We start from the raw sequence: 11,567 nt of genomic DNA on the forward strand, positions 1-11,567 counted from the left end.
TACAACTGTGTGCATCTCATTGTAGTTCACCTTCATGCCTTTTATGCCATGCCATGAGGGTTTACATGATGGAGAATATAAAACTGGAGGAGAAAAAAAGGAGAGCTTGCTTGCTCCTTATGCTTGTTTTCAATTGTTCATCATTCTAAAATGACTCTACCCTAGAATCAGCATTTAATTCTAATTTGTAGTTTGTTTCTTTTTCGACATACCCAGAACCAACCACATTTTAACCCAGCAGATGCCCACACCACATTTTTGGCACCCTATCTCCACCCATCTAAGTCCTAGTTCCCCAAGATTCTTTTTATGTGTGTTATTCATTCTCTTAACCCTTAATTCCTCTCTTAATTCCTTGGTTCTTGCAGTCCCAGAAGACCTAACAGTTTCATAGAGTAACTATCACTACTTTCATTTTTGATTCTCTAATGCCTAAGTATGTGTTAACTTTTGCTAGGAAGACAAAACACCCATTTACTCCAGATTGAGTACCAACAACAGACCAAAGTAATGACCTCACCCAAGTCTAGCTTAGGACAATTGCATCACCAAAACATCTCACCCAGTGGGTATAAGAACCTTCTTATAACTGCATAGAAGAAGTTCTCTCCCCTGACAGTTAATCTTCCATTCTTTATAGAGTCTAGCAGCAACCAAGACCACATACATCAGAGTCAGAATTACATATACTGAGATGATAACACAGAAGCTAAAATCCCAGGTTAGCATCTAACGGTCTTCATCACCTTTCCCATATATGAGAGACTGTGAGTAGTTACAATTATGAAAGTTTCTTGTAGGTAATAACTGCTGATCTGATTAAGATGATAATGGCTGCTATGTTCAGGAGACAGTGTTCCACAAGTTTTTTTTTTTTTATTAACTTGTATCAGTTAAAATATTTGAAGTGTATCATTTTCCTAACCAAACATGAATTGAAAAGCTTTTCTATTGCATTATATTGTCTTTTAAATTAAAATCCAGAAAATATATCAAGTTTTGTGGACAATAGGTAGATGCACAAAAGAAAATAATTTAAAGAAATTACAAATAATTAATACAAATGCTCTTATTTTCAAGAAAAAAAATCAAATCTCTGATTCTTATACAACATTGTCTTGTGCTAAATAAAGTGCATTTTATGTTTGTATAGGCTGACTTTAGTGTTCACACTCAGAATAACACATGAACCTTGTTGTCTAAGGCTACATATCAACAAATGCCATATGAACATACAATGTTAATTCAACAAATAGTAAAACAGCAAGTTCTATGGGCCAAACTCTGTGCTATATAAAGAGACAAATTTCTTTTTTTTTTTTTTTTTTTTTTTTTTGGTTTTTCGAGACAGGGTTTCTCTTTATAGCTCTGGCTGTCCTGGAGCTCACTTTGTAGACCAGGCTGGCCTCGAACTCAGAAATCCGCCTGCCTCTGCCTCCCGAGTGCTGGGATTAAAGGCGTGTGCCACCACGCCCGGCTCGAGACAAATTTCTTAACTGCAAGAAAACCAGTAGTTAAAAGGTCATGTGATAAGCACAATGATAGAAATAGGCCCAAGTTTCCATGGAAACAAAGGCATCTTTTGTTTGTGCAGACCATTTTCTCTGATACCTGTTGCTTTAACAATATTGAGATGAGTTTTAGATTGATGGAGAAAAGATAAAAACACAGTCTAGAAAATATCTCTTGAAGACTAGGGGTATAGAGATATGAAAAATATACCACACTTGATTTGCAAACACTATCTGGCAGTCACAAAGCTAGCATGCAGCAAACAGATGGACCTGGATCAACTGGTCAAGGCACTTGGAGCCACTGATGGATTTTTAAACAATTGTCTTGATAGGAAACTGGCTTCCTAGCATGGGTTTTACAATTGGCACACTGAAAGGATACAAAAATAAGAATAGAGGCCTGCTGTCAGTGTTAAGCAGGATATGTCCCTGGCTAGGTCTTAAACTGCCTTTCATCTACCACAACTACAAATCACCTTTGCTTGCTCTATATTGATTGCTGCTTGATGTCTCCAATTCCTTGTTTACTCTAGCCTTAATGCTTTGACATCTATATTGATTACATTTTTTCTGCCTCAAAACTATCTGACTTATTTCTTCTCATGGCTTACCTTGTAGTCCTTAATTCTTAGAACAACTCCTTCCATTTGATCTCTTCAATTCGACTTTGTTTGACGCTCTAGTCCTAGAATTTTTCTGACACTTTAATGTTGATTTGAGAGATGCTTTCTTTCCCTAGGGAAACATATGGCAGCAGGCTTGATGTATGCATGGCAAAAAATTTTTAATTGAAACAGATATGAGTTTACATTTTTATATCAACACTTACTAGCCTTCCTACTAGCTGAATGGTAACAAATAATTGGATCTGGCTAATGTGTACACAGTTAAGAATAATATGTCTCATGATTTTTTTTTCTCTTTACTTTTCACTGAAACCTGTCCTATATGATATAAGTTCATGCTGCAGAATGGCCAACATCTTGGATCCCTTAAAAGTTGTATGGAATACAGCTCCCCCTCCATCATCCCACACTGGATATGTATATGAAGGAAAATAAAAATTTATTTGAACTTATGGTATTTATTTGTGTTAAAACCACTTCAAATTCAGTGTTGATACCCCTTTATTATTTCTCCTATCTTCAAAAATATATTAATCATATGGCTTTAAATGACATAAGTATGCTTTAGCCCTTGTTGCTTGCATCAGAAGAGGAATGCAAACATATGGGTCAAGATAACAGATAAACTGACCCAGCTGTTACTACATGCCCTTCTTTGACATAAATTAATTCATGACATGGTTCATAAAATGGGGAATGACCAAAAATTTAAAATGTTGAGTTGTGGGCTGGAGATGGTTCAGTGGTTAAGAGAACTGACTACTCTTCCGAAGGTCATGAATTCAAATCCCAGCAACCACATGGTGACTCACAACCATCTGTAATGAGATCTGATGCCCTCTTCTGGTGGGTCTGAAGACAGCTACAGTGTACTTAGATATAACAATAAATAAATCTTTGGGCTAGAGCAAGCAGGGCTGGAGTGAGCAGAAGTCCTGAGTTCAATTCCCAGCAACCACATGATGGCTCACAACCATCTGTACAGCAACACTTCACATATATACATGAAATAATTAAATAAATCTTTAAAAAAATGTTGAGTTGTCCATATGCCCCCTTTCCCAGTACTGTTTTATCTACTAAATAAGAGAAACTAAACGCCAAGTTCACTACTCAAAATGAATAGGAGAGCTATAACTAAGTGCTGGCAAAATCTTTCCTCATTTCTTGTTTGACTTGCCTATAACTCCATATTTCTGATTTATGGCAGTTCTTATTCTTCAATCCTCCCAAGCCCTTTTGTACTTAAAAATAGTGTATGTGTGTGTCCCCATGTGTCTGTCTGTCTATCTTCTGAGTGTATGTCTATATATCATGCATATATGGGATTACAGAAGCAAAAAGAGGTTGGATCCCTTAGGAAAAGGAATGACAGTATTTGTTTAGTATTATGTGCTCCTCACCATAATATTCTGACTTAACAAGCCTAAAGGTGATATAATTGAATCATGTATAGAATCCTCTAAACCAAGAGGCAAAAATAAATTATTCCCCTCTTCCAAATAGATTTTTCTCAGGTATTTCACCATAGTAACAGCAGTCTGAGGAAATACATGATCTATTCAGACATAAATCTAAAGATCTGAAGATTGATAAAGAAAGGAGAGACACTTGCCCCTGCATCACTTATGGAGGCCAGAGTTTGGGTAGTAAACATTTATTCAATGGATAAAAGGGTGGTCCTTTAATGTTCACCATGCTGTGATCTCAGGCACATAGTTTCCTCAAAAACTTCAGAGAGAAGAGAATTATCCATTATAGATGAAAGAATTCTAGTTTTCCAAGTCTGCTAGGTTTCAATGTTAAACCGCAGAAACAAAGCCTTAACTTCAGCTTTACAAATAAGAAATGGAGCCTCCATTATAACAACATCCCTGACCAGCTGCCTTTTTCCACTTCGACCTATAACCTACCTACTCTCCATCTATTATCTCTGTAACTTTTGTACCTCTTGCACCACAAGAATGAGTTTATTTGTCATATCCTTCTCCCCTAGCAGACTATGCACATCTGTTTCATATATAGCTTTGCAATGCTATGCTACAGGAGTCCCAGACATATTTATAAATTAGACTGAACTGAGTTCATTATAACAATGATCTGATTTCTTGATCTTCAAACCACAAGTTAACAGGTATGATAATGCAGCTTAGAATACCTTCCTATGAAGAGAACATGAGCAAACCCTCTAGCTACGTATAAACTATCCAAGGAAGAAAAGCTTCCTGAAATATTTTCCACACAAATGTTATTATCCATCCCAACTTTATTTTTCACTAGAATCCTCTCTTTGTCTTATAAGAAAGGATGTGTACATAGGGGAGGATATAAGAAGAGGCAAACATTGTTTATATGAAATCCTTCAAACAAAGCAGAATTCTATACTCATTAGTGATTTGTCTTAAACTATTTTCTTTCTGACACATAAGTTTATGAGAAATGTTTAATTGGCAAATGGTATATTTTCCTTAAACTTGATTTTAAACATTCATATATTAGGAGTTATTTTATTACAAAAGAGTCTTGGGTTGTACCATACACTTGTTGTATTGGAATCTACATTCTAGCAAGATTCTCCAGTAATGTTACATACATTTTAAATTTTAAAATAGTTCCCTATGGTATATACACTCATTTTAAACATCACAAAAAACCTACAAGATCAATTTAATTTTTTCTTAGTATAGATACAAAAGCTCAGGTAAAAAACTGAATTGTCCTGGCAGAGAGGGAGGCTGCATCAGTCGTCTGGACCTGAGTGGCCGAGATGAATTTCTACAACACCTGACTTAATATTTCTAAGCTGAAAATCAAAATTATTGCTTTTTTTGAAAGACAAAGATGGCTAAGGAAAGGTGTCAGAAAAGATCCTTTCAAGATACCCTCGAAGACATTAAGAAGCGAATGAAAGAAAAAAGGAGTAAAAACTTGGTGGGGATTGGGAAACACAAGTCCTTTTGTGTTACACTGAGCCAAGTGCCCACTAACACTTCTACACTACTGAACTATTACCAAGATAACAACAGGTTATTAGTTTTGGCTTTGGAAAATGAAAAATCCAAAGTGAGAGAAGCACAGGATATATCATCCTGCAACTGAGAAGAGAATGCTACTACCTTATGTGTCAGCTGTATGCATTGAAAGAGAAGCTAACTTCCTGACAAGGTGAAGAAACTACTCAGAACTGGAAAGGACGTCCCTCAGAAGTGGTCTACAGCATTGACAGTATGACCAGGGACTTGTCAGTGAAGACCTTACAGCAAATGCTGTTGAAGAAACTGATTGTCCCTACCAAACCACAGAACCAAGTCCTGCTTTTACTCCAGAGACAAGGGGTTGCGATTTTGATTCAGGTAAAGTTGAGTCTACTGATGAAGTGATGAAGTCTTACATAGAACTGTATCTATCCGTCACCACTTGAGGAAAGATTTTAGTAATATAAGCCACTCCACAACCTTAGAGGATTGTAAAGCCAGTCCAAGAGTGGCACAGTCTCTGGAAGTTAAAGGAAATAGATGTAGAGAAGTAACCCTAACCCTGCATAGACTTGAAAATGTAAAACAAAATGCTTGTCTGTCGAACAAAGACCAAATTAACTTATGTTCTAGACTGATTAACCCAGCAAAGATTACTGAAACAGAAGTAATTTTATCATCTAAACCTGAGCAAATAGAAAGCAAGCATAAATGTGCACAAAAAAGAAGAGCAGAGCAAAGAAGAACCAACCAGAAATGCAAATCAAAATCCTCATTGAGGAGTAAGGGGAACAAAGGCAAAGATAAGCAGGGTTTACCCCCTACTACACGGGATGGAGGTATTGGTTCCAGTGATGCTTACAATTTTAATCTAAAAGGGACGGTTCACCACACCCCTTTGTGACAAAAAAATGAACAATGGCTGCAACAAAGAAACCAACAGCAGCAACCCAGAAGTGAGTGACCTAGAATGCAGTACCTCTGAGGACGAGTCTGATGACCTCTACCTGCCTCCTTCCAAGCGCTTGCAAGACTACAGAGACAGACCAGTGGCACACACCTTTAATCCCAGCACTTGGAGGCAGAGGCAGGTGGATTTCTGAGTTCGAGGCCAGCCTGGTTCCAGGACAGCCAGGGCTATACAGAGAAACCCAAAGGAAAAAAGAAAGAAACGAGAAAAAAAAAAAAAAAAAAAAAAAAAAAAAAGAGGACTTCAGTACCCAGATGTAAAAGAGATGAAGGAGGTGCTGCCATCTATAGCTCCTACTGGTATCCCACCTGAGACTCAAGAGTCACCTCATTGTAGCCTAAAGGATGTCACCAATATCCTGCAGCTTCCTAGAGTGAAAATCAGGAAGCTTTCTCCGCCTCCAAAACGGCATGAAGACAGCCCAGCAGTGTCTCTGACTAAATGCAGGTGTAGCACCATCAAAAGCTATAAAGAGCCAACACTCACTTCAAAGCTAAGAAGAGGGGACCCTTTCACAGACTTGTATTTCTTGAATTCTCCTGTTTTCAAGCAGAAAAGGGGTATGAGATGTCCTAAAAGAAGAACAAAGCAAACACAGTAACTCATTTGATTAGATACTGTTTAAGGTGATCCTTCTTTTTTACCTAATAAAATATTATGAGACAGTGCACAATGGGCAGAACCTCTACCAGGCTTTGATCAGGAGGGTCTCTTGGACATATACTTTGTATGGATTATTACCAACATCTAAAACTTCTCCAGCATCCCTATTTTTCCTTAAGCAGGAGAATTGCAAAATAGAAAACTTTCAGTGTAGAAAACTTACATAGGATGTAGATCTTTCATAAATTCTTACCATCACAGTAAGACATAAGTGGGTGAGGATCCCTTCTGTCATTGATTCTTTCTGTAAAATGTGTATTAAATGGTGATGAAGCGAATTAATGAATTGGGTTCTGGAACAAGGTAACTGTTGTGAACTGTGAGTACAATGCTATTCCTCAGCAGAATAATAGCACTGTCATGGACCTCAGGCTAGCCCTTTGTGCAGTCAGTCTACAGTGTAAATAAAGGTGTGAATAAAGGGGCTTCTGGTTTTGATATGTGAACAAAATAAAAGTATCCATTTCAGAAAAAAAGAAAAGAAAAGAAAACTGAATTGTTTAATATAAAAATTAATATTTAATGATACTACAATGTAAACACACACAAATACAAAGAAAGTTACATGCATACTATAGTGTATCTTTAATGATACACTAAGGGCTCCAGAATTTATTTCAAGAGATAGTGGATAGGGGTATTTTCAAAGGGATGTGTTAAAAAAATGGTTCCACAAACCTACATGAGATAGATTAGAAAAAGAAGTTTGGAGAACAAGAAAAATATAGCATCCCCACAGATGTCCCATTGCAGCTCTATAGAGTACTTAATCATACCAAACCCTTTGTATGCTTTTCATATACTGAGTTAACTTACGATGAATGGCAAGATTCACAGATAATTCATTTTTTAATCCCCTGAGTCATTTAGCACAGTGCTTTGCACATAGTAAGTACTCAATAATATGTGAATCATGAACAAAAAAACTTTCTAAATTCTCTCTGCTTCTCCTCAACCAAAATAATACCCTCTCCATAGTATTTTCTTCAAAAAACTAACAGACCAAACTTCAAATCTTAGATTAATAACTACTGATTATAATACCTTTGTCTCCCACCTTAAAATGTGAATCCCTTCAGGGCAGTAAAGCTCAGGTCTGTATTTTTGAACCCCAAAAGAAAAGGAAAATTGCTGGGCCCTTACTTCAAAACTATTAGGAATTTTAAGACAATGGTGGAGTGTGAGAATGCTTCTGAGTTGCAGGCCCTGTATGTGTAAGTCTTAACTTCAGGAGCTGGCCTTGAGGGCAATGCTTCTGTGTTATATATTGTTTTACCCATGATTCTTATCATGAGAATCTTGTAGAGATGTTGATTAAATGTACTGAGCAAACAATGAAGGTCAGGAGAGTTGCATAAAATGGGAAGGTTTACTTGGGCAAAATCTAATATAAGTGAAGTCTCTTGCATAGTTAGATAGCCTGCTGAGGACACAGCCAGGAGTGAGTGTCATCTGCTGTCATTTTACCCTTCCCCTCTCTGGGCATCTTACCCTGACCATCTGTATTGCAAAATTTATATGTAAGAGCACCTCATCCAAAAGCATTGTTTTGTTCTGTGATGACTCACACTTTAGGAGACTCTAGCTTTCGTTTCCTTCTTTATTTTTTCCCTGATGTAATGGCAATGGTTTAATATGTATGAAGTGAACAGCTGAAGGGATTTTTATAGACAGAAACAATGTGTTGACTAATAACATAAGACAGGAGGGGTTGGTACTCATATAGCAAACAAGGTTACGTTATTTGAAAACATGTTGCAGACCAATTCTAGTTAAATGTTTGAAAAATGTAGAAGGGCAGAAAAGTATATATTGATCACCCTCTCTGAAGGACAGCACATAGCTCTGAGATGAGCTATAACCATGAAGAATCATTTTATCTACTACACAGACAAGCAATTTATCGACTTTCTTTTTTTTTATCACACTTGAGTATCCTACCCACAAAACACAAATATTTATCTTAATATCTGAAAATGCCTCTCTATGACACTAAGGAAAAGAAGCTACTTAAAAGGCATCAGTCCCCCGCCCATCTTCCTCATTTTATCCAAGTTGCTGCAGCCTTTGCTCCGGAGCCACAGGCAAGGCTTAGCAATTGTAATGGTGACCCCCAGTGGCAACAGCTTGCAAATGAAAGCCTTGCTGTTTCTCTACCAAGGATGTCAACTTTATTAAAATGCTTTCTTTATAAAGGATATTGGCGATTTTGTTGAACTGTAATAAAAATGAACCACATGTTTGCTGCAAAAAAAATCAATACATTCTCCTCCACTTTATTGTCACCAGTTAAATACACAAGTTTCCCTTTTGAAGTAAAAAGCAGAGTCTCCAGGAAGTCTGCTAAACACCGATGTCATCGCATTTTTCTTTTCTCCAAAGAGAGGTTTTTTAAAAAAGCCTGTGTCCACCTGTACCCTGAATATCTGTTAGGTTTCTGAAAATCTGCCTCATAGAGAATTTAATAGGCAGTCACTTATGTAAGTATCATTGAACTCTGGAATGATCACTGTCATCCATCTGAACTCTGGAAAGTTGTGTGGTCAATAATACTTTAAAAACTTTAAAGATATTGGCCTTCCCACCAGAAACTCACATTCAAACAGAAGACCAAATAAAGCCCCAATTCAATAGTAGCAAATTCAATAATAGCAATTTTGACAGTAACTCAAAATAATGAAGTGTAGGGTCCTATACCATAACCAATTTTCACAACATGAAACTTTTATTTGGTAATAAATAAGGTGATGAAGGGAAAATATACTATTATATACTATTAGTACATTAAGGCCTTGAAGGCTCAGTTTCATATACAGGCTCTTCATACAAATATCCTTACTTTGACACCAACTGCTGATATTGAAGAGAAGTAACTTGTAGATCAGGATAAACTGTAGCCCCCAACTTTACTACAAATCAGAATCACCAGGCCTGCTTCCCAGACTAATGGTATCATAATTGTTAGACTATAATGCACCGGCATCATTATTTTTTAAGGCTCCGTGATTCTAAGCAATTCTCATGAAGAACTATGCTTAACTGGCTTTCTTAGTGCAAAGATAGATTAGCATATCATTTACCTAACATGTTATTTACATAACTTAAGAATGTGTGCGTGCTATCTGCAAATACTCGATTATAGCACTATGTGGAAAGCTTTTTAAATGCTAGTACACCAGATTCCTTTTAACAGAATTTCTCTAGACAGTTCCTCCATACCACGAGTGGTTTTAAAAACTTCCCCAGGTGATATCAAAATGAAGTCAAGGTTGAACAACATTGCACACTCCAATGCTGAGAATAAACAATTTTTAAAAAGCTAACCTGACACAACAAAATCATTTTAATGTGCAACATATGCTTCTTTTTTAAAGTAAACTTTGAGGCTATGCAAAGATATCTCCAAATGACTCAAAATATAGAAAAACTGAAAGTAAACACAGAAAGGTACTTTCTAGACATGTAATTTAGTCATCCTAGACAGGAAGAAAGCAAATTAAAAACATAAATAAACAATGTTCTCCGATGCTCACATCCAGTGTTTCTAAGCCAGGACTAGGGTCCGGAAAGATACAAGGGGAAAGTGGGTATTACAGAAACTCCTAATGAATCATAAGATAATGACACATAAACAAGAAATATCAAAAATGGGCACACACAACTCTGACAAAGAAAGTGCTTACCGAGGAACTTAAAATACACTGTACACTGTACATATACACTGTAATTGCCTCGGAAGGTCTTTAACCTTGCCATCATTTAAGATCCAACAACAAGGCTTTTTAATATAACTGATTAAATGAATAAATTTAGAAGGTGAGTTAAATGTGCACCCAGCATTGAGAACCATTGACCCCACGGAAATCAGAAATATCAGTGGAAAGGGGAAAGTGGGTATTACAGAAACTCATAATGAATCATAAAGTAATGGCACATAAACAGGAAATACCAAACAATGGAACAAATAAAGTGCTTACCAAGGAACTTAAAGTATCCTGGTTCTAGTAGCAAAGCAACTTCTCAAATAAGATTTGTTCATCTATTTTAGCTGGAAATTTTCATGGCATTCTCTTTCTTATCCATCAAGGCAAACTTTATGTGCTGAATGGATCACAGATGAGGAAGCTTATATAAACACTGAGCATTCCAGTGCCTAGACAATTCTTTCTCATGGGACCTTAATCAGTTGGCATCCTGGTGTCTGTCTCAATCGTGTGCATATTTACTAAAAAAAAAAAAATGTTAACAAGGTCACAGCTAGCCTCCTAGACACATTGCCAATTTTATCTGTGAATTCCTATATTTATAGTTCAAAATCATAAATAAGGAATCACATACAACATATTGATTTTTAAAATATGTTAAATTTCAAGCACTTTCTTAAATTCTATTTTACTTTCATCATATATGCAAATGAATGTTTCATGCAACTGATAATCCTTACTCTTAATTTTTCTGCAATATGTTTCCCACATTCATATGAACTTTTACAATTTCAGGCAGCAGCAGTGACAAATTACACAAGACTTGCACAAGACTAGGCCCATCAACATTCCCTAATGGACAGGCTCATGAAGCCTCACCCTTCCCAGAGGAGTTATGTACAGTTAAAGGTTGCAGAGGGAGAGGGCGTCTTATTCCTCAGTGGAGTAGATGTTGATGTATTGCTTCCACACAAGCACATAATCCCCTACCTGTGTTCACACAGCCAACCCTAACTAAATACAGTGGATTGCATTCCAAAAAAGACATGAAGATAGAAGGGGGACCTACAACAAAGTAGGGATTTGGTAGGAGGAAGAAATAGATAAGAGGATGA

At 36.7% G+C, this 11,567-nt stretch overlaps 1 protein-coding gene and 1 pseudogene across 1 annotated transcript in view; one reads left to right on the forward strand and one right to left on the reverse strand.

Annotated features, from left to right (window-relative positions):
• Positions 1 to 10,848, reverse strand: part of LOC110286876 (melanoma-associated antigen B18) — a 413,915-nt gene extending 403,067 nt beyond the window's left edge. Inside the window, exon 1 of the mRNA XM_021153512.1 lies at positions 10,726 to 10,848. The gene's annotated coding sequence lies outside the window, so the exon portion shown is untranslated. The remainder of the gene's footprint in view (positions 1 to 10,725) is intronic.
• On the forward strand, positions 4,982 to 6,686 carry LOC110286877 (annotated as a pseudogene).
• Positions 10,849 to 11,567: the final 719 nt, after the last annotated feature.

The sequence above is a fragment of the Mus caroli genome, chromosome X (genome assembly GCF_900094665.2).
Source record: "Mus caroli chromosome X, CAROLI_EIJ_v1.1, whole genome shotgun sequence".
Classification (NCBI taxonomy): domain Eukaryota; kingdom Metazoa; phylum Chordata; class Mammalia; order Rodentia; family Muridae; genus Mus; species Mus caroli.